The following is a 21,822-nucleotide window of genomic DNA, read 5'->3' as shown; positions in this document are numbered from 1 at the left end:
GACGCCATTCTCCTGCCTCAGCCTCCCTAGTAGCTGGGACTACAGGTGCCCACTACCATGCCTGGCTAATTTTTTTGTATTTTTAGTAGAGACGGGGTTTCACCATGTTAGCCAGGATGGTCTCGATCTCCTGACTTCGTGATCCGCCTGCCTCGGCCTCCCAAAGTGCTGGGATTACAGGCGTCAGCCACTGCGCCCAGCCTAGTTTTTGTATTTTCAGTAGAGATGGGGTTTCACCATGTTGGCCAGACTGGTCTTGAACTCCTGACCTCAGGTGATCCACTGGCCTCAGACTCCTAAAGTGCTGGGATTATAGGCGTAAGCCACTGCACCTGGCCTCCAATTTTTAAAAATTATAAGTAACATTATAATGTGTCAACATGTTTGTGCCTGTATCTGTGTATATTTATCTGATTGTTTACCTTGTCAAATTCCTAGAAATTATGGGCAATCTTGTAATTAATTTATTATTTCTTCCCCCTCTCCCTGTAAGTTCCACAGGGCAGAGAATTTACCTTTCTTGTTTAGTACTTTATTTCCACTACCTAGACATGCACGTGATATACACTAAGGACTTGAGAAATCCTTGTTTCTTGAAAGAAGTACTACATCCATTTAAAGAATCTTAATAGATATTGCCAAATTAATCTTCAGAATTAACACTTTCACCTGAAACTATGAGTCCTTAATTCATCACTACTTTTCCTGTCTGATAATGTCATTTACATTCTTTGCCTGAAGAATCTTTGATACCAGTATCCATGAGGTGTCATTGTAATTCTGGTATGCTGTTTATCATATTCCACTAAATGTATGTTTGTTAAAGATGGCGCCTAGCGTTATATTTTTCCTCAATATTTTGTGTATAGAATGATATTCTGTTACAGTTAGTCCTATCTGTTCATCATGCTTATTCTTATTCTTATGACTAGTGGGCTTGGATAAGGTACATTGGTTCTGAATAACAGCACCTAGCACAAAGTGATTTAAGCAAAAAGGGAAATTATTTTAAGGATATGGTGTTTTCTCACAGAACTCAAGGACAAGAGTGTAGTAAGAGACTCTGGAAGCATGTAGTAGGTTCTAGAACCAAGAATTCAGGATTTTCTTTTTTCTCTTTTTATCTCTGCAGTTTAGCTTTCCCCACTTCTCTACCCATCTATGGCTCCTGATGTTATGTGGTACAGTTCCAGCCATGCTTAGGGAACTACCTCCCTATTTTGAACCTCAATTCAGAATTTCTGAGATAGAATTTGATTGGCTTCACTTGGTTTGGGTCAAGCATCCAGTGCAATTACTTCTCTTGTGGCAAGATTGATTAGACTGCACTGGATGTCCACCAGGTGCCCATTCCTGTGAAGGGAGAGCCAGTTCTGAGAGGAAAAGGAGAAATTATTCTGAGATGAGCAGAAACCCTCAAGTATCTACCACAATGATCTTGCTCAAATCCTTTCCCTAACTGAACTTGTTGGTTTACTTAAACTTTATCCCTCCTTAAAAGCCCAGGAAGAATCTCCAATTTGGAGAAGACCATAAAAATTCCTTGATAGTCCAAATTATTTTTTAATCTCTATCCTTTCTGAGTGCTTATTTTCTGCCCTGTACAGTTTAGTTTTATGTTAAACAATAGGTCATTTTCCAATTGGTTTATTCAGGAAGCTTTTGATTTCCAAACTGATAAGCATTTTAAGGAAGAAGGATATCTCTTAAATTTCTTTCTTTTTTTTTTTTTCTCTATCGCCCAGGCTGGAGTGCAGTGGCATAATCTCGGCTCACTGCAACCTCCGTCTTCCGGGTTCAAGTGATTCTCTTGCCTCAGCCTCCCGAGTAGCTGGGATTACAGGCTCCTGACACCACAACTGCCTAATTTTTGCATTTTTTGTGGAGACAGGTTTTTGGCATGCTGGCGAGGGTGGTCTTGAACTCCTGGCCTCAGGTGATCCACCTGCCTCGGCCTCCCAAAGTGCTGGGATTATAGGCATGAGCCACCACGCCTGGCCTCAAATTTCATTTCTGTACACTCCAAAGATATTCAATTAATATAATGAAATGATTAAAGTGCTTGATAACAGCTTTGAGTTCATTAAAAGTTAACAGAACTCATTCTGTCAAATGAAATTATTATACTTTGAGTTATTTTCCAATATATATTTTGCATAGAAACACTTTACTAATAACCAGTAGAACTATCAGTATCTCTTAAAATACATTTCAAATTTATGAACAACTTTACATCTCCATCAACACATTTATTGAGTTCATTGTCATCTATCTCAGGGAAAATTGCATTAGACTTTTATTTTATCTCCCTGTTGCTATTTGTTTCTTTCCAACCCATTCTTCTCAAAGTAGCAAGAATCTTCTTAAAATACAAATCCAATTATTTCTCTGTTTAAAATCTTTCAGTGACTTTATATTTTCCTTAGAATGAAATCCAAACTCCTACCATAGCCCACAAAACCTGGTATCTGACCCCGACTTAACTCTTCAACCTCGTTTTTTAAAGGCTCTCTTCCCCTTGCTTGCTATGCTGTGAGCATCTGGTTTTTGTTCAGTTCAGTTCTGTTTTGTTTTGTTTTGTTTGCAGTTCGTCAGGCACATCAGGATCTTTCTCTTCTCAGGGCTTTTGTGCATGCTATTTATTGCCTCTGTTGGGAGAGCTGCAACCCCTGAAACGCTGCCTCTCCTCAGGTTTCAGCTGAAATGTCAGCATCTTTTCTTGACCTGACTTCTTGAACAGCCTGCCTTCGATCGTTTTCCTCTGTTCTTTATTATTTCACCCTCATGTTTACTTTCTTTGCAAAATGTCACAACTCACAACTATTTTCCTTCTCTCCTCATTTTTTGGTCTGCCCCTCCCCCTCACATAAGCTCCACAAATATGCAGGGACTGAGCTGGTTTTGTATTTTTGTTTTTTTCCCTAACGTATCTCTAGCATCTCCCACAGGGCCTCGCATGTAGTAACTGTTCAAAATATATTTGATTATGTAAACAAAAGAGTAATAAGATAGAATGTTAATTTTCTTTTTCTTTTTTTTGAAGACAGTCTCGCTCTGTCGCCTAGGCTGGAGTGCAGTGGCATGATCTCAGCTCACTGTAATCTCCGCCTCCCAGGGTCAAGCAATCCTCCTGCCTCAGCCTCCCTAGTAGCTGGGACTACAGGCACGTGCCACCACGCCTGGCTAATTTTTGTATTTTTAGTAGAGACGGGGTTTCACCGTGTTGGCCAGGCTGGTCTCAAACTCCTGAGCTCAAGTGATCCACCTGCCTCGACTTCCCAAAGTGTTGGGATTACAGGGATGAGCCACCTCGCTGGCAGAATGCTAATTTTCTAGTAGCTCTAAGTGGTTCCAGTGGTTTCCGGTGGTTCTATGATTGTCAGAAGGCATAATCTCCCTCCTCCCTCTTTCACTCTCCAGTGGGTCCCAGTGTCTTTTGTTTTCTTCTTTGTGTCTATATGTACTAAATGTTTAGCTCCCACTTACACATTTGATCCTTTTGTTCTTTAGTTTCCCACATATAAGTAACATATAATCATACCCTATTAATTGGTTTATGGAAACATTACTCATAAAGGCAATTTGGAAGTGATGATGAGTGGCCACACTTCTAGTCAGGCATGCAAACAGTGTGTGTGAATACATTTAAGAAAATGAAACGCATACAGCCGGATGTGCCTTCTCCCTGAAAACTGAGAAATCTCTCTATGAAAACCAGTGGCAGTTTGTCTGAGGACAGTGCATGATCACATGATGAAAAGATCCTTTAGCAAATCTTTATGAATTAATTTGTATTTCTTCTTTGATGTGGAAAAGGGACTAGTAGTTGGGGCAGGGTGGCTGACGCCTGTAATCCCAGAACTTTGGAAGGCCTAGGCAGGCGGATCACTTGCGCTCAATACGGTGAAAGCCTGTCTTTACTAAAAATACAAAAATTAGCCGGGCGTGGTGGCATAGGCTGTAGTGCCAGCTACTTGGAGGACTGAGGCAGGAGGATTGCTTGAACCTGGTGGGTCAAGACTGTAGTGAGGTGAGATTGCGCCACTGCACTACAGCCTGGGTGACAAAGTGAGACCCTGTATGAAAAAAGGAAAAAATGGACTTGTAAAATCTTAAGGGGCTGGAGAAAATAATCTTAAAATCGTGACTATAGGTTGCTGCTTTTTGTCTCTGTTTGGACTAATAAGATATACACTACTACCAGAAGATTCCAAAGCCAATTGTTACAGGCCTGGAATCAAAAGGATATTATGTAGGATTGCATTTTGTTTCTACAATTTCTTTTTCTAGCAGCTTGACATTTTATATGTTAATAATACTTTATGCATTTACAACATTTTGCAACACATTTTCACATTCATAAGCAAGGGAGACATTATCACTCTTGTAGAGGTGTGGAAACAACACCTTTAAAGTATCAAGTATTTTGCTCCAGGTCACAGAATTAGTAAAAGGCAATGTGAGGCCGGGCGCGGTGGCTCACGCTTGTAATCCCAGCACTTTGGGAGGCCGAGGCGGGCGGATCACGAGGTCGGGAGATCGAGACCACGGTGAAACCCCGTCTCTACTAAAAATACACAAAAATCAGCCGGGCGTGGTGGCGGGCGCCTGTAGTCCCAGCTACTCGGAGAGGCTGAGGCAGGAGAATGGCGTGAACCCGGGAGGCGGAGCTTGCAGTGAGCCGAGATTGCGCCACTGCACTCCAGCCTGGGCGATAGAGCGAGACTCCGTCTCAAAAAAAAAAAAAAAAAAAAAAAAAAGGCAATGTGAGTGGAGAGAGGTGCTCTCAAACTCCAGATTTTTTGCTTCTGGCCCAGGGTTTATTCCACTACCCCAAGCCATCTCTCTCATAAGTGCGAAATGATAAACTGACATTTCCTGGTAGCACTAATAGAGGCTTGCAGATAAATAATCGAAATCATTTTATAAGCAGAAACACTAAAAAAAATCTATAATTGTGTAAGCATCTCAAATATTGACCTGAGTGATCTTGCCAATATTTATATTTCAAGCCTCCTTTCTTTGGTTCATGGCTTATTCCAGTTTTGAAACATTTGATATGCTTTTAAAAATCACGACTCTGTTTTTAGATACAGTTCAGAAAGATACTTCTATTAACTATTTTGCCACACGAAGTTCAAAACTATCTTGGTTACCTAGTGCCCTCTGCTGAAACAGTCATAGTATAACAAATTAGTAATAGAGGAACGAATTTCTTCTAAGCAACTGAATATTGATATTATGTCTCAGGATAGAAAACCCCCCTAATTTTATAGTAATTCTTCAAGAAACTCCTCATATCTAAGTGTATTAGATTATATAAATGAAGAATTTATATTAGTAGTCCCTAACTCAGTGGCCAACTCATAGGACATTTAATAAATGTTTGGTGAATTAATGTACATATCCTTCCGTTTATTCTAGTGGTGCTCATGTGACAATCTACTGTGGCGTTCCTTTGTGAAGTAGGATCATTCTTTTACAGTTTCAATTAGTCTTGAGTAATTTTCTCTTGTACTCCTATAGCCCCATGTTGAGACTTGGCAGCCATAGTGATTCCTCATCTCTCCCCAGCCCCACCCCCCAGATTGTTATTTTGGTTTTGCTCAAAATACACTGGAAGTTTCCAAGAGCTTAGACTTTTGAGTAAAACAGATCTGAGTTTAAATCCAGGCTCTGCCATTTTCTTTGACAAATTACTCATCCTTTAAAAGGGTTTCTATCTGTAGAATGGGGAAAATAGCCTAACTTATAGGATCATTGTGAGGATTTAAATGACGTAATGCAAAGAAAGGGCCCAGTACAACACGTGCCACTTAGCGACTGGTCAGTAATTGCTAGCTTTCATCTATAATTATTTTTCGTATCTCACATTCTAACAATTTTCAGCCAAAAAGATTTGCCCTAGACTCCTTATCCTTTCAGGCCTCTTTACACTTATCAACCATTTTTTATTAGATCTTCCTCCTTCCTTGTGAAGATGGCAAAACGGTCTTTATTTAATACAATGTGAGGAACCTGGAGCACAGAGAAAAAACTTGGGAATCATTGAAGTGGAACAAGACAGGAACAAACAAGTTTTTATTGTTTATTTCACTCTACTAGTTTAAAGGAGTTGGTCACATTTTAATATAATTTAATTTTAACAAAGGAAACATCTTGGGTTTGTTGTGTTTTCTAAATTTACTTTAAATTTTTATCACATTAATGCATGTACATAGTTTTAAAAGCCAAAAAGGATGATAAGGCTTGTAAAAAATGGAGTTCCTGGTCCCATCCCTCCCCCAAAATGGCCCCCTCCCTCCATTCCCCAGCAATCACTCTTTCAAGCCTTTTAGCTGGTGTATTAGGGTTCTCCTGAGAAACAGAATATATATATACAATATATATGATATGATATGCATGTATTATCTATCATAGATAGATATCTAAATTATCTATATATGCCTGGCCATAATGGTCTTTTGAAAAATAGTTTTATCGACTGGGTGCGGTGGCTCATGCCTGTAATCCCAGCACCTTGGGAGGCTGAGGTGGGTGGATCACTTGAGCTCAGGAGTTTGAGACCAGCCTGGCCAACATTGTGAAACCTCATCTCTACTAAAAATACAGAAATTAGTTGGGCGTGGCGGTGCACACCTGTAGTCCCAGCTACTTGGGAGGCAGGGGCAGGAGAATCGCTTGAACCCGGGAGGTCAAGGCTGCAGTGAGCCAAAATAGTGCCACTGCACTCCAGCCTGAGTGACAGAGGGAGGCCCTATCTCAAAAAAAAAAAAAAGGCTGGGCACGGTGGCTCGCACTTGTAATCCCAGCACTTTGGGAGGTTGAGATGGGTGGATCTCCTGAGGTCAGGAGTTCGAGACTAGCCTGGCCATGATGGCAAAGCCCTGTCTCTACTAAAAATACAAAAATTAACCAGGTGTGGTGGTGCACACCTGTAGTCCCAGCTACTTGGGAGGCTGAGGCAGGAGAATTACTGGAACCTGGGAGGCAGAGGTTGCAGTGAGCAGAGATGATGCCACTGCACTCCAGCCTAGACAACAGAGCAAGACTCTGTCTCCAAAAAAAAAAAAAAAAATGTAAAAATAAAAATAGCTTTATCATCTAGCATAGCATAGGGATGCTACCTCTCCTTTTATCTCTTTGAAGTTGTTAAAGTATGGGTTTTTTTTTTAACTGTAATTTTTTTTCTGTTACTACTTGTCTCAGTTTTCTCCAAGTTCCTTTTGACTATTTCTTTTGGTTTCTTCCATATTAGACTTTCTTCAAATGTCTGATGATTCTTGGCTGTTCATTTATAGTTAAGTTAGAGATAAAAATGCTCACTTAAATCTTAGTGTGTTTGAAGCTTTTCAAAACTAGTAGGTTTCACTGTAGGGATATCACAGTTCAGATTCCTAGTTAATTTCCTCAGAGAGTTCTGTAATTAAAAAAAGTATGCCAAACCACACAGTGCACTTAGTGACATAGTAGATTTACATTCTTGCACAAATTCCATATCTTGTTGTAGACCAATAATGAATACCAGTTTGTGAACCCAACATTGGGTAGCAACGTGTTAATCGCTCTCTAAGGAATGAAACCCTGGATGCCAACATCATGGAGCTCAATTGGAGGTTAAATATATTACTTGGAATAAGTAGATTTTCACTTGCTGCACATTTACTAATTTCAGTAAATTACTCATACCTTCAGATATTCCTCGTGTCTCTGAGTCTACCTTTTCTCTGCTTCAAACTTTCCAGATAATAAACCTCCAATCTAATGGTGTGATTCTCAAATTCTAACATGTACTAGAGTCCCATGGAGGGCTTGGTAAAACACAGGTTGCTGGATCCCATTGAGGCAGGAGAATAGGGTCTGGAGGCAGGGAACCTAAGGCTGTTTCACTCTGACTTCCTAGAACTAAATTGAAAGGAAAATCCTAACTTTGCACACCTAAGTAACAAAAAGAGCAGAGGCTACTCCTTTGGATCTTTTCTGCGTGGCAGATGGGAAATTTGCTGTCTACAACAAATCATGCTGAGTGCGGGTAGAGTCTTTGTTTGCAACTTTGTAACTTCACTCCAGCCTCTGAATGGTTGCTTTCTGCAACCAATCAGACTGAGCGGGGGATACCACTTCATTTACATGAGGTTAGCATGAAGTGCCCAATGGGAAACTTCTAGGGGGCCCAAGAAGATTCTGTATCTGGGCCCTTGAGCCACTGCTTGGGTCTGCTCCCACACTGTGGAGTGTACTTTCTTTTTCAATAAATCCTTGCTTTCGTTCCTTTGTTGCTTCATTCTTTCTTTGCTTTGCTGGGTGTTTCTTCCAATTCTTTGTTCAAAACGCCAAGAACCTGGACAACTTGCAGTCATGACTCTCTACCGGTGACACCATCTCTAGAGTTTCTCATTCAGGAAGTCAGGGGTGAAGCCTGAGAATTTGTATTTGTAATTTTCTATTGCTGCTGGTACAGAGACCTCACTTTGAGATTACTGATTGACAGCCTATGTGGGTTGAAAGAAGGCATCTACAAATGACCTTCCCTCCTTATAATTCAACCAGTTCTTCTATTTTCAATACCATACTTACCCCTCCTCTGGAGATAGCTGTGCCTTCAATTTAAGAACCATTGCAGGGTGCTGCAACAAAATTAAGCTTACTCCTCTCTGGATTCACACCCCCACCTCCAACGTACACACACACACACACACACACACACACACACACACACACAACTTTAGGCTTAGATTTTGGCTTTTTCAGTTCTCTGAAGTCAGTTCTCTCTAGTCGATCCACTTTTCAGCTTCCAAAATTTTACTGACACATCTTAGCCATTATAGTCTCCTCTCCCAGGCTTTTAGTGCTTTTGAGCTTATGCATTTTCAAAAAAAAAATTCTGACATTTTGGTATAAGCAACGAAATGAACACTTGCTTCAAACTGGCATGTTTAATAGGAAGTCAATGCAGGACGCTATAAAGGAGAAACTAATAGTTATCTTCAAATTTCACTGTTCAGAAATAATCATCATTGACATTAGGTAAACATCTTTCCCTGAATATATACATGTAAAAAACAGAAGGCTGAGCGTAGTGGCTCACGCCGGCAATCCCAGCACTTTGGGAGGGCAAGGCAGGTGGATCACGAGGTCAAGAGATCGAGACCATCCTGGCCAACAGGGTGAAGCACCGTCCCTACTAAAAATACAAAAATTAGCTGGGCATGGTGGCGTGCCTGTAGTCTCAGCTACTCAGGAGGCTGAGGCAGAAGAATCACTTGAACCTGTGAGGCAGAGGTTGCAGTGAGCCAAGATCGCGCCACTGCATTCCAGCCTGCTGACAGAGCAAGATTCTGTCTCAAAAAAAAAAAAAAAAAAAAGAAAACTCTTTATTTTTATATGTGATTATATTATATGTCTTTGTTAAAATTTATTTAATTTACTTAAAAGGAAAATTTTAAAACTGAAAAAAATTACTGAATTACAAATAAATATTTTTTCTCCAAAGTGATATTAGTCCTCACTGGGGGCATCACATCATCTGACTTTAAAATCTGCTACAAAGTTGTAGTAAGCAAAACAGCATGATAGTGGCATAAAAACAGACACATAGACCAATGGAACAGAATAGAGAACTCAGAAATAAATCCATACATTTATAGCCAATTCATTTTCAACAAAGGCACCAGAAACATACATTGGGGAAAAGACAGTCTCTTCAATAAATAGTACTGGGAAAACTAGATAACCATATGCAGAATAGTGAAACTAGACCCCTATCTCTTTTGACCATATACAAAAATCTAATCAAAATGAATCAAAGACTTCAATGTAAGACCTGAAACTATGAAACTACTAGAAGAAAACATTGGGGAAATACTCCAGGTCATTGGTCTGGGCAAAGATTTTTTGAGTAAGATTTCAAAAACACAGGCAACCAAAGCAAAAATACACAAACGAGATTACATCAAGCTAGAAAACAAACAAACAAAAAACCCTTCTAAACAGCAAAGGAAATAACAGAGTGAAGAGACAACCTACAGAATGGGAGAAAATTTGCAAACTATCTATCCGATGATAGATTAATAACCAGAATATATAAGGAATTCAAACAACTCGATAGCAAAAACAACAACGAAACCAAATATCTGATTTAAAAATGGGCAAATAAGCTGAGTAGACATTTCACAAAAGAAGACATACAAATAGCCAACAGGTAAATGGAAAAATGCTCAACATCACTAGTCGTCAGAGAAATGCAAATCAAAACCACAATGAGATATCATATCACTCCAGTTAAAATAGGTATTGTCAAAAAGACCATTTGCTGGCAAGAATGTGGAGAAAGGGGAATGTTCACATACTGTTGGTGGAAATGTAAATTAATACGGCTACTATTACAGCGGCTGTACACTATGACACTACGTAAAGGAAAACAGTATGGAGAATCCTCAAAAACTAAAAATAGATCTTCCATATGATCTAGCAATCTCACTGCTGGCTATACATCCAAAAGAAAGGAAATCAATATCAAAGAGATATCTGCAATCTCATGTCTACTGCAGCAGTATTCACGATAGCCAAGATTGTAAACAACCTGTCCACCAACAGATGTAAGGGTACTTCTCTGTAGAGTTTAAAAAGAAGAAAAAGAAAAGCAAAAGCAAACAAAAAACAAAAACAAACCAAAAAAATTCACAGACCCTTTGAAAGAAGCAACTTGCTGCTCTAAACTCCATGAGACGGTAAATAAACTGTGAGTGGCCAATGTGTGAGAGGGGAAAGTCTGCCTCTGAACACACATCCTCACTGGGGAACCTGAAAATCCAGATCACGGGAGAAGGATTTAACCTAACCTAGAGCTAAAACAAATTTAGAGAGTTGAGTGAAATATGAAGGTAGAAGAAGCAGTGGGAAAAGCCCTATAGGCACTCCTCGTCCCCAGGAAGGCCAGGAAAGGAATTTCTGACTTTTTCTCACAGGGGTCTTTGTTGGGGGACTGCCAGTGGAACTGGGAAAGGACCACAGGGGGAAAGAAACTTCAAGCTGAACTTTGTAATAATTTTGACCAAGCGTGAATTTTCCTGGGCAAAATGGAGAGGGGCGTGAACAGGAAGTGCAGATAAGAGCATGGAAGCCACAGCAGGCAGGGAGAGGCAGGGCGTGAAAGCCCTGCTTGCTTTCTCAGCAGGGAAGCTTGTAGCCTGGGGCAAGATCTCAGTCCTGCTCACCTGGATATAAACTCCATGCTGTTGGTGGAGCGTGGTGGGAGTGAGATTGGCTTTGCTGGCTGCATGGGAGCTGGATGAGACCTGTCACTGCCGTCAGGTGTTCCTGAGGAAGAAGAGAAATCTGACAGTCTGGAAAACTTATTCGAGGGAATAATCGAGGAAAACTTCTCTGGCCTTCCTAGAGATCTAGACATCCAAATACAAGAAGCTCAAAGAACACCCAGGACATTCATCACAAAGAGATCATCACCTAGATACACAGTCATCAGGTTATCTAAAGTCAAGGCAAAAGAAAGAATCTTAAGGACGGTGAGGGCAAAAGCATCTGGTAACCTATAAAGGAAAACCTATCAGAATAACAGTAGATTCCTCAGCAGAAACCCTCCAAGCTAGAAGGGATTGGGGTCCTATCTTTAGCATCCTTAAACAAAACAACTATTAGCCAAGAATCTTGTATCCAGCAAACCTAAACTTCATTAAGTGAAGGAAAGATAAAGTCTTTTTCAGACAAACAAATGCTGAGAGAATTTGCCACTACCATGCCAGCACTACAAGAAACGCTAAAAGGAGTTATAAATCTTGAAACAAAACCTCAAAATACACCAAAATAGAACCACTTTAAAGGATAAATCCCACAGTGCTTCTAAAACAATAACAACAACAAACATAAGATATTCAGGCAACAACTAGCAGGATGAACAGAATAGTATCTCACATCTCAATATTAATGTTGAATGTAAATGACCTAAATGATCCACTTAAAAGACATAGAATTGCAGAATGGATAAGAATTCACCAATCAAGTGTCTGCTGTCTTCAAGAAACTCAGCTAACACATAAGGACTCACATAAACTTAAGGTAAAGGCGTGGAAAAAGATATTCCATGCAAATGAACATCAAAAGCATGCAGGAATATCTGTTTTTATATCAGACAAAAAAAAAAAAAGACCTTAAAGTAACAACAGGTAAAAAAGACAAAGAGGGACATTATGTAATGATTAAAGGAGTAGTCCAACAGGAAAATAGCACAATCCTAAACATATATGCACCTAATTCTAGAGCTCCCAAATTCACAAAACAATTACTACTAGACCTAAGAAATGAGATAGATGGCAACTCAATAGTAGTGGGGGACCTCAGTACTCCACTGGCAGCACTAGATAGATCATCAAGACAGAAAGCCAAAAAAGGAACAATGGACTTATACTATACCCTAGAACAAATGAACTTAACAGATATTTACAGAACATTCTACCCAACAACTGCAGAATATACATTCTATTCATCTGTAAATTCAATGCAATTCCCATCAAAATACCACTGTCATTCTTCACAGAACTAGAAAAAGCAATCCTAAAATTCATATGGAACAAAAAGAAGAGCCTGCATAGCCAAAACAATACTAAGCAAAAAGAACAAATCTGGCTGGGCACGGTGGCTCACACCTGTAATCGCAGCACTTTGGAAGGCCAAGGTGGGTGGATCACCTGAGGGCAGGAGTTCGAGACCATTCTGGCCAACATGGTGAAACTCCATCTCTACTAAAAATACAAAAAATTAGCTGGGTATGGTGGCATGCGGCTCTAATCCCAGCTACTCGGGAGGCTGAGGCAGGAGAATTGCTGGCACCCAGGAGGTGGAGGTTGCAGTAATCACATCATTGCACCTCCAGCCTGGGCAACAAGAGCAAAACTCCATCTCAAAAAAAAAAAAAAAAAGAACAAATCCAGAGGTCACATTACCTGATCTCAAACTATACTACAAGGCCATAGTCACCAAAACATCATAGTACTGGCATAAAAATAGGCACATAGACCAATGGAACAAAATAGAGAACCCAGAAATAAAGCCAACTACTTATAGCCAACTGATCTTCAACAAAGCAAACAAAAACATAAGTGGGGAAAGGACACCCTGTTCAACAAATGATGCTGGGATAATTGGCAAGCCACATACGGAAGAATGAATCTGTAGCAAAACTCCATCTCAAAAAATAAATAAATAAAAATAAAAAATCTGCCAGGTGTGGTGCCTCATGCCTATAATCTCAGCATTTGGCAGGTCAAGGTGCGAGGATCACTTTAGCTCAGGAGTTCGAGACCATCCTAGGCAACATGGCAAAACTCCATCTCTACAAAAAATTGCAAAATTAGCAGGGCATGGTGGCATGCGTCTGTAGTCCCACCTACTGGAGTGCAGTGGCACGATCTGGGCTCATTGCAACCTCCGCCTCCCGGGCTCAAGCAATTCTGTCTCAGCCTCCAGAGTACTTGTGACTACAGGTGCATGCCACCATACTCGGCTAATTTTTGTATTTTTAGTAGAGGCAGGGTTTCACCATGGTGGTCAGGCTGGTCTTGAACTCTTGACCTCAGGTGATCCACCCGCCTTGGCCTCCCAAAGTGCGGGGATTACAGGTGTGAGCCACCACACCCAGCCGGTCTTTCATGTCTTTTAGTGCTATTGTGAATGTTGGGCCTTACAATTTTCAATTCTGATTTTTTCTTCCTAGTATTTAGAAATACAATTAATTTTTGAAATTGATCTTGTAACATTCAACTGTGCTGAACTCATTTATTAGTTCCAGCAGCTTTTTTGTACATTCTGTAGAATTTTCTACTTAAAATGATGTCATCTGCAAGTAAAGGCAATTTAATGTCTCCTTTTCCAATCTGGATGTATTTTATTGATTTTTCTTGCCTTAATATACTGGCTTTCCTTAGTACAATGTTGAATACAAGTGGTGAGAACTTACATGCTTGCCTTACTCCTAATGTTAGGGAGCAACATTCAGTCTTTCACCATTAAGTATCAAATTAGCTTCAGATTTTGAGGGGTAACTTTTATAAAGTTGAGGAAATGTTATTCCTTTTAGTTAGATAACATTCTATTATTTATTTATTTGTTTGTTTGTTTGTTTACTTATTTGAGGCAGTCTTGCTCTGTTACCTAGGCTGGAGTACAGTGATGCACTCATGGCTCACTTCAGCCTCAACTTCCCTGGCTCAAACAATCCTCTCACCTCAGTCTTCTGAGTAGCTGGGACTACAGACACATGTCACCATGCCCTGCTAATTTTGGAATTTTTTGTAGAGATGGAGTTTTGCCATGTTGCCTACGATGGTCTCGAACTCCTGGGCTCAAGTGATCCTCCCACCTTGACCTCCCAAATTTTAGGATTATAGGCATGAGCCACCACACCTGGCAGATTTTTTATTTATTTTTATTTACTTATTTATTTTTTAAGATGGAGTTTTGCTCTTGTTGCCCAGGCTGGAGTGCAATGGTGCAATCTTGGCTCCCTGCAACCTCCCTCTCCCAGGTTCAAGTGATTCTCCTGCCTCAGCCTCCCAAGTAGCTGGGATTACAGGCATGCGCCACCACTCGTGGCTAATTTTGAATTTTTAGTAGAGATGGGGCTTCACGATGTTGGCCAGGCTGGTTTCAAGCTCCTGACTTCAGGTGATCCACCCGCCTGTGCCTGCCAAAGTGCTGGGATTACAGGCGTAAGCCACCACACCTGGCCCTGGCAGATTAAAAAAAAAAAAAATCAGGAACAGATATTAGATTTTTGTGAAATCTTTTTTCTGCATCTACTGAGATGAACATATAGCAGTTTTGTTTTTTGTTTGGTTTGGTTTTGGTTTTCTTCTATGGTAAATTCCATTGATTTTCAAATGTTAAACCAAACTTGCATTTCTGAGGGGAAATTCCAGTTAGGCATAATGTATTACCAGTTTTGGACATTGTTTGATTCAACTCGGTAAAATTTTGTTAAGGCTCTTTTTGCATTTATGTTCATGAGGTATATTGGTCCTTAGTTTTTGTTTGTTTGTATGTTTGTTTGAGTCTTGTAATTGTTGTATTTTGATGTCAGAGTAATGCTAGCCTCTAGTCTCATAGGATGAGTTGGTATTTTATTCTTCTCAAATTTTTGGAAGAATTTGCATAGCATTGGTCTTATTTCCTAAATGTTTGGTAGAATTCACCAAATAATTTAATTGTTAAAATTTGTTTAATTTTTATGTTTTAACTTTTATTTTAAGTTCAGGGTTATATGTGCAGGTTTGTTATATAGGTAAACTTATGTCATGGGGGTTTGTTGTACAGATTACTTCATTATCCAGGTATTAAGCCAGTATCCATTAGTTATTATTCCTGATCCTCTCCCTCCTTCCAACCTTCACCCTCTGATAGACCCCAGTGCATGTTGTTCCCCTGTATGTGTCCATGTGTTATCATTTAGCTCCCACTTATAAGTGAGAACATGCAGTATTTGGTTTTCTGTTCCTTTGCTAGTTTGCTAAGGATAATGGCCTCCAGCTCCATCCGTGTTCCTTAATAGGACATGATCTCATTCTTTGTTATGGCTGCATAGTATTCCATGGTGTATAGGTACCACATTTTCTTTATCCAGTCTACCATTGCTGGGCATTTAGGTTGATTCCATGTCTTTACTATTGTGAATAGTGCTACAATAAACATATGCATGTATGTATCTTTATAACAGAACAATTTATATTCCTCTGGGCATATACCAAGTAATGGAATTGCTAAATCAAATGATATTTCTGTTTTTAGGTCTCACCAAAGAATTTATATGAGCCCGGAGTAGTTTTATTTTAATAGGATGATTTTAACTACAGGTGCAAGTTCTTTAATAGAAATGGTGCTATTTGGGATTCTCTTTCTTTTGTGTGTGCTTAGGTAGCTTGTATCTCTCAATGAATTTGTCCATTTCATCTAAATTGTTGAATTTATTGGCATGACATTGCTCCTAATTTCCTTTGTTTTGCTTTTAATACCTGTGGGTTCTGTATTGATATCACGTCCTTATTCCTGACATAGGCAATTTGTATCCTCTCTTTCTTTTAATTCCTTCCTTCTTTCCTTTTTTCCTTTTCTTTTTCCTTCTCTTCCTCCTCCTTTTACATCCAGAATACACACTGCAGTTCCTTTCTTCCTTTTACTAATCAGCCTGGCTAGAAGATTATCAATTTAGTTGATCACAAAGTAACAGCTTTTGGTCTCATTAATTTCCTCTATTACTTTTCTGCTTCTGTTTATGCTCTTTATTCTTCTTATTTATTTATTTATTTATTTTTGCTTACTTTGGGTTTCATGTACTCTTTTCATTTCTAGATTATTAAGGAGGAAGCTGATGACACTGATTCAGTTCTTTTTTTCTAATATAGGCATTTGGTGCAATAAATTTCCCTCTGAGTACTGCTTTAGCTACATTTCACAAATTTCAGTATGTTGTCATTTTGTTTTAACTCAACTCAAATTGTTTTCTGATTTCCCTTTCTGATTTCTTCTTTGACCCTATGGGTTGTTTAGAAGTGTCTTATTTCATTTACAACTATTTTGAGGGTTTTTTTCAGATATTTCTATTTTTGATTTTTAATTTGATTCCACTTTGGTTAGAAAACATACTTTATATGATTTGAATCCTTTAAATTTATTGAGATTTTGGGGCAGTTCACAATATCATCTGTCTTAGTAAACGTTCCATCTGCACTTAAAAAATATGTATTTTGTTGTCTTTGAGTGGAGTGTTTTATAAATTTCAATTTTGTCAAATTATTTGATAGTGTTGTTCAACCCCGTGTCTTTGCTAATTTTCTGTTCACTTGTTCTATCACATATTGAGAGATGGATATCAAAATCTCTGACTATAGTTGAGGATTACGTCTATTTATTCTCGTTTCTATCAGTTTTGCTCCTTGTACTGTGAAAATGTGTTATTAGGTCCGTAATTTAGGATTATTATTTCCTCTTCATGAATTGACTACTGTATCATTAAAAATCATCTTCTTTATCTCGGGTAGTACTTTTTAAGTACTGAAATATTTGCCTATAACTACTCCAGTTTTCTTTTGATTAGTGTAAGCATATTATATATTATTCTATTCTTTTACTTTTAACGTATTTGTATTTTTATATTTAATGTGGGCTTCTTGCAGGTAGGATATAATTGAAATCTTACTCTTTGCCTTTTTTTTTTTTTTTTTTTTTGAGATGGAGTCTCGCTCTGTCACCCAGGCTGGAGTGCAGTGGCACAATCTCGGCTCACTGCAAGCTCCACCTCCCAGGTTCACGCCATTCTCCTGCCTCAGCCTCCTGAGTAGCTGGGACTACAGGTGCCCACCACCACGCCCAGCTAATTTTTTGTATTTTTAGTAGAGATGAGGTTTCACTGTGTTAGCCAGGATGGTCTCAATCTCCTGACCTTGTGATCCGCTCACCTTGGCCTCCGAAAGTGCTGGGATTACAAGCGTGAGCCACCACACCCGGCCTACTCTTTGCCTTTTAATGGGCTATGTTTAGACCATTTATATTAAATGTAATTATCATTATTATTTTTATTAGAGATAGTCTTTCACTTTCAGCCAGCCTGAGTGTAGTGGTGTTATCATTGCTCATTGCAGTCTTAAATTGTTGGACTCAAGCAGTTCTCCTGCTCTGGCCTCCCACAGTGTTGGGATTACAGGAGTGAGCCACCATGCCTGGTCTACATTTCATGTAATTTTTTTTTTTTTTTTTACGTTTTGCATTTCTCTCTTTTTTATGTCTTTTTTTAAAGTTCAGGGATACATGTGCAAGATGTACAGGTTTGTTACATAGGTAAAAATGTGCCATGATGATTTGCTGCACAGATCATCCCATCACCTAGGTATTAAGCCCAGCATCCATCAGCTATTCTTTCTGATGCTCTCCTTCCTCCCTTCTCCTCCCACCCTCAACAGGCCTTAGTGTGTGTTGTTCCCCACCATGTGTCCATGTGTTCTCATCATTCAGCTCCCACTTATAAGTGAGAAAATGCAGTATTTGGTTTTCTGTTCCTGCATTAGTTTGTTGAAGATAATGGCCTCCAGCTCCATCCATGTCCCTGCAAAGGACATGATCTCATTCCTTTTTTATGACTGCATAGTATTCCATGGTGTATATGTACCACATTTTCTTTATCCAGTCTATCATTGCTGGGCATCTCTTGTAAATAGTGGTGCAATGAACATATGCATATATGTATCTATAATAGAATGAGGGCTGGGCACAGTGGCTCATGCCTGTAATCCCAGCACTTTGGGAGGCCAAGGCAGGTGGATCACCTGAGGTCAGGAGTTTGAGACCAGCCTGGCTGACATAGTGAAACCCCGTCTCTTCTAAAAATACAAAAATTAGCCAGGCATGGTGGCATGTACCTGTAGTCCCGGCTACTTGGGAGGCTGAGGTACCAGAATTGCTTGAACCTGGGAGGCGGAGGTTGCAGTAAGCCCAGTTCACACCACTGCACTCCAGCCTGGGTGACAGAGTGAGACTCGATCTCAAAAAAAAAAAAAAGAAAAAGAAAAAAAAAGAATGACATATTCCTTTGGGTATATACCCAGTAATTGGATTGCTGGGTCAAATGGTATTTCTGCTGCCTCTAGGTCTTTGAGGAATTGCCACACTGTCTGTCACAATGGTTGAACTAACTTACACTCCCACCAATAGTGTAAAAGTGTTCCTTTTTCTCCATAACCTTGCCAACATCAGTTTTTTTTTTGACTTTAACAATAGCCATTCTGACTGGTGTGAGATGGTATCTCATTGTGGTTTTGTTTTGCATTTCTCTAATGATCAGCAATGTTGAACTCTTTTTTATATGTTTGTTGGCCACATGTACATATTCTTTTGAGAAGTGTCTGTTCTTGTCCTTTTCCCACTTTTTAATGGGGTTGTTTTCTTTTCTTGTAAATTTGTTTACATTCCTTGTAAATGCTGGATATTAGCCCTTTGTCAGATGGATAGATTGTAAAAATTTTCTCCCACTCTGTAGGTTGTCTGTTCATTCTGATGATCTTTTCTTTTGCTGTGCAGAAGTGCTTTAGTTTGATTAGATCCTATTTGTCAATTTTTGATTTTGTTGCAATTGCTTTTGGCATCTTCATCATAAAATCTTTGCCTGTGCCTATGCCCTGAATGGTATTGCCTAGATTTTCTTCTTGGGTATTTATGATTTTGAGTTTTACATTTAAGTCTTTAATCCACCTCGAGTTGATTTTTTAATATGATATAAGGAAGGGGTCCAGTTTCAGTTTTCTGCATATGACTAGCCAGTTCTCCTAGCACCATTTATTAGCTAGGGAATCCTTTTCCCATTGCTTGTTTTTGTCAGGCTTGTCGAAGATCAGATGGTTGTAAGTGTGCGGTTTTATTTCTGGGTTGTCTATTCTGTTCCATTGGCTTATGTGTCTGTTCTTGTACCAACACCATGTTCTTTTCGTTACTGTAGGCTTGTAGTATAGTTTGAAGTCAGGTAGCGTGATGCCTCCAGCTTTGTTCTTTTTGCTTAGGATTGTCGTGGCTATTTGGGCTCTTTTTTGGTTCCATATGAATTTTAAAATAGTTCTTTTTAAATTCTGTGAAGAATGTCAATGATAGTTTATTGGGAATAGCATTGAAGCTATAAATTGCTTTGGGTGGTATGGCCATTTTCATGATATTAATTCTTACTATCCATAAGCATGAAATGTTTTTCCATTTGTTTTTGTGTCATCTTTCGTTTTGAGTTTTTATTGTTTTTGCATTGATTCTTTTCTTTGTGGGCTTATTGTCCACCTTCAATCTTCAAGGTTGCTGACGTTTGGTGGGATTTTTGTGTTGTTTTCTTTGTTGTTGTTGTTTTCTGTTTGTTTGTTTGTTTTTCTTTTAACCATCTGGCCACTCTTCCATGGAGCTGCTATGGTTTTCTGGGGGTCTGCTCCAGACACTAGTCACCTTTGTTTTTCCTGTACCTGAAGGTATCACTGATGAAGACTGTGAAACACCAAAAATGGCAGCCTGCCCCTTCCTCTGGAAGCTCCATCGCAGGGGGGTACTTATCTATTGTCAGCCTGAATTCACCTGTAGGAGATGGCTGGAGACCCTGGTTGGGAGGTCTTACCCAGTTAGGAGGAACGGGATCACAGACCCACTTAAAGAAGCAGTCTGGCTACTTTTTGGTAGAGCAGCTGTGCTGTATTGGAGAACCTTTCAGCCCCTGATCAGTTTGGGCTCTCCAAGGCCCACAGGCTGGACTAGCTGAGAAGCCTGAACGGCCAAGGTGGTGGCCTGTCTGTTCTGGCACGCTTCTAATGACATCAGAATTGCCTGGATCAATGATAGACAGCGTGCATACTCTGCAGTATGTCCCACATGCTATGCCCAATTCAAAATTATTGTCACTGTAGTGATGGACACCCGTTTAGGTCAACATGGTATAGTACTCTATTTTGGATTTCCTCAAAGCTGGGCAGTTTTCAGTGAGGATAGCCAATTTTGCTTTGCCTTGCCTGATCATCTTTAGAGTCTACTTGTACCCCAGTATGTACTTTCCACTTTTTAACAAGTAGGAGCCTAGAGTTGATCTATTCCACTGACTTTTTAATCTTCTTTGCAGCCACCATCTTCCTGCATTAGGTGTGGGATGGCCCCCAAACAAAAGCAGCTGCCAAGATAACCAGGAGGCAAGAAGGGAAGACCTAGAATTTTTCTAAAGCAAAACTTTGTTGGGCTGCGCACCTGTTTCATTCCCAGGAACCTTGTAATTATTAATTATTGCCACAAATCTCTTGGGTTAAAGCACTCGATTAACATTTCCTCTCTGCAGCTTAATGTGGTAATTGCATCTATCCTGTCTCTGATGATTAATGCTGCCACCTGGCCTTCTACACACCGGGATTCTATTATTCCATTGAAATCAGGGATTCCTAATTTCATGGCAACATTTCTGACCATCATCACTGACCTACAGAATACAGCCAATGCAGAGCTTTAAAAGGATACTGAGGCTCCCAACCCAGGCATTTATTAAATGATTAATTTTTCATATTTATTACTTTATTAATGGCTTGGTGAAGGAAATACCCTCTAGGCCTCCAGGAGGTATGGTTGGTATGTGGGTGATCATATCTGCTCTAACATACTTATTTCCCTAAGCCTGAGGTTTAATTCCTAGAGCATACCAAAGACGTATTGGCATCTCAATTTTTTTTTTTTTTTTTTTTTTTTTTGAGACAGGGTCTCACTCTGTCACCCAGGCTGGAGTGCAGTGGCGCAATCTCATCTCACTGCAAGCTCCACCGCCCGGGTTCAAGCGATTCTTCTGCCTCAGCCTCCCAAGTAGCTGGGATTACAGGCGTGCACCACCACATCCAGCTAATTTTTATATTTTTGGTAGAGACGGGGTTTCACCATCTTGACCAGGCTGGTCTTGAACTCCTCATCTCATGATCCACCCGCCTCGGCCTCCCAAAGTGCTGGGATGGCATCTCAATTTCATTCACTATAGGCCACTATTGAAGTCAGTCCTGCTAACCAGCCAAGCAAATTGTTAGTTACACCTAGGCAGTTAAACATATTAAATCCCCATATTTATATTAATAAATTTAGCCAGATCCAACCTTATATTTTTTTTCTCTGTGGACTAATACCTTTAGAATATACTGTCAATATGCTCCCCAAATTTCTGACAATACAAGTTATCCTTCAACTGCTGCATTTTCTGTGTATGTAGTATTTTCTTTCATTCAGTAGACCTTGCAATTTTCCCTCTGAGCTATACTGGGAATTAATTATTAT

General features: G+C 39.6%; 1 pseudogene; it reads right to left on the bottom strand.

Moving 5' to 3' along the window:
- Positions 1-1,277: 1,277 nt before the first annotated feature.
- LOC116472436 (large ribosomal subunit protein eL30-like) lies at positions 1,278-20,648 on the bottom strand (annotated as a pseudogene).
- Positions 20,649-21,822: the final 1,174 nt, after the last annotated feature.

Source organism: Hylobates moloch, unplaced genomic scaffold, assembly GCF_009828535.3.
Source record: "Hylobates moloch isolate HMO894 unplaced genomic scaffold, HMol_V3 SCAFFOLD_8, whole genome shotgun sequence".
NCBI classification, from domain to species: domain Eukaryota; kingdom Metazoa; phylum Chordata; class Mammalia; order Primates; family Hylobatidae; genus Hylobates; species Hylobates moloch.
This window is presented reverse-complemented; position numbering and strand designations above follow the sequence as displayed.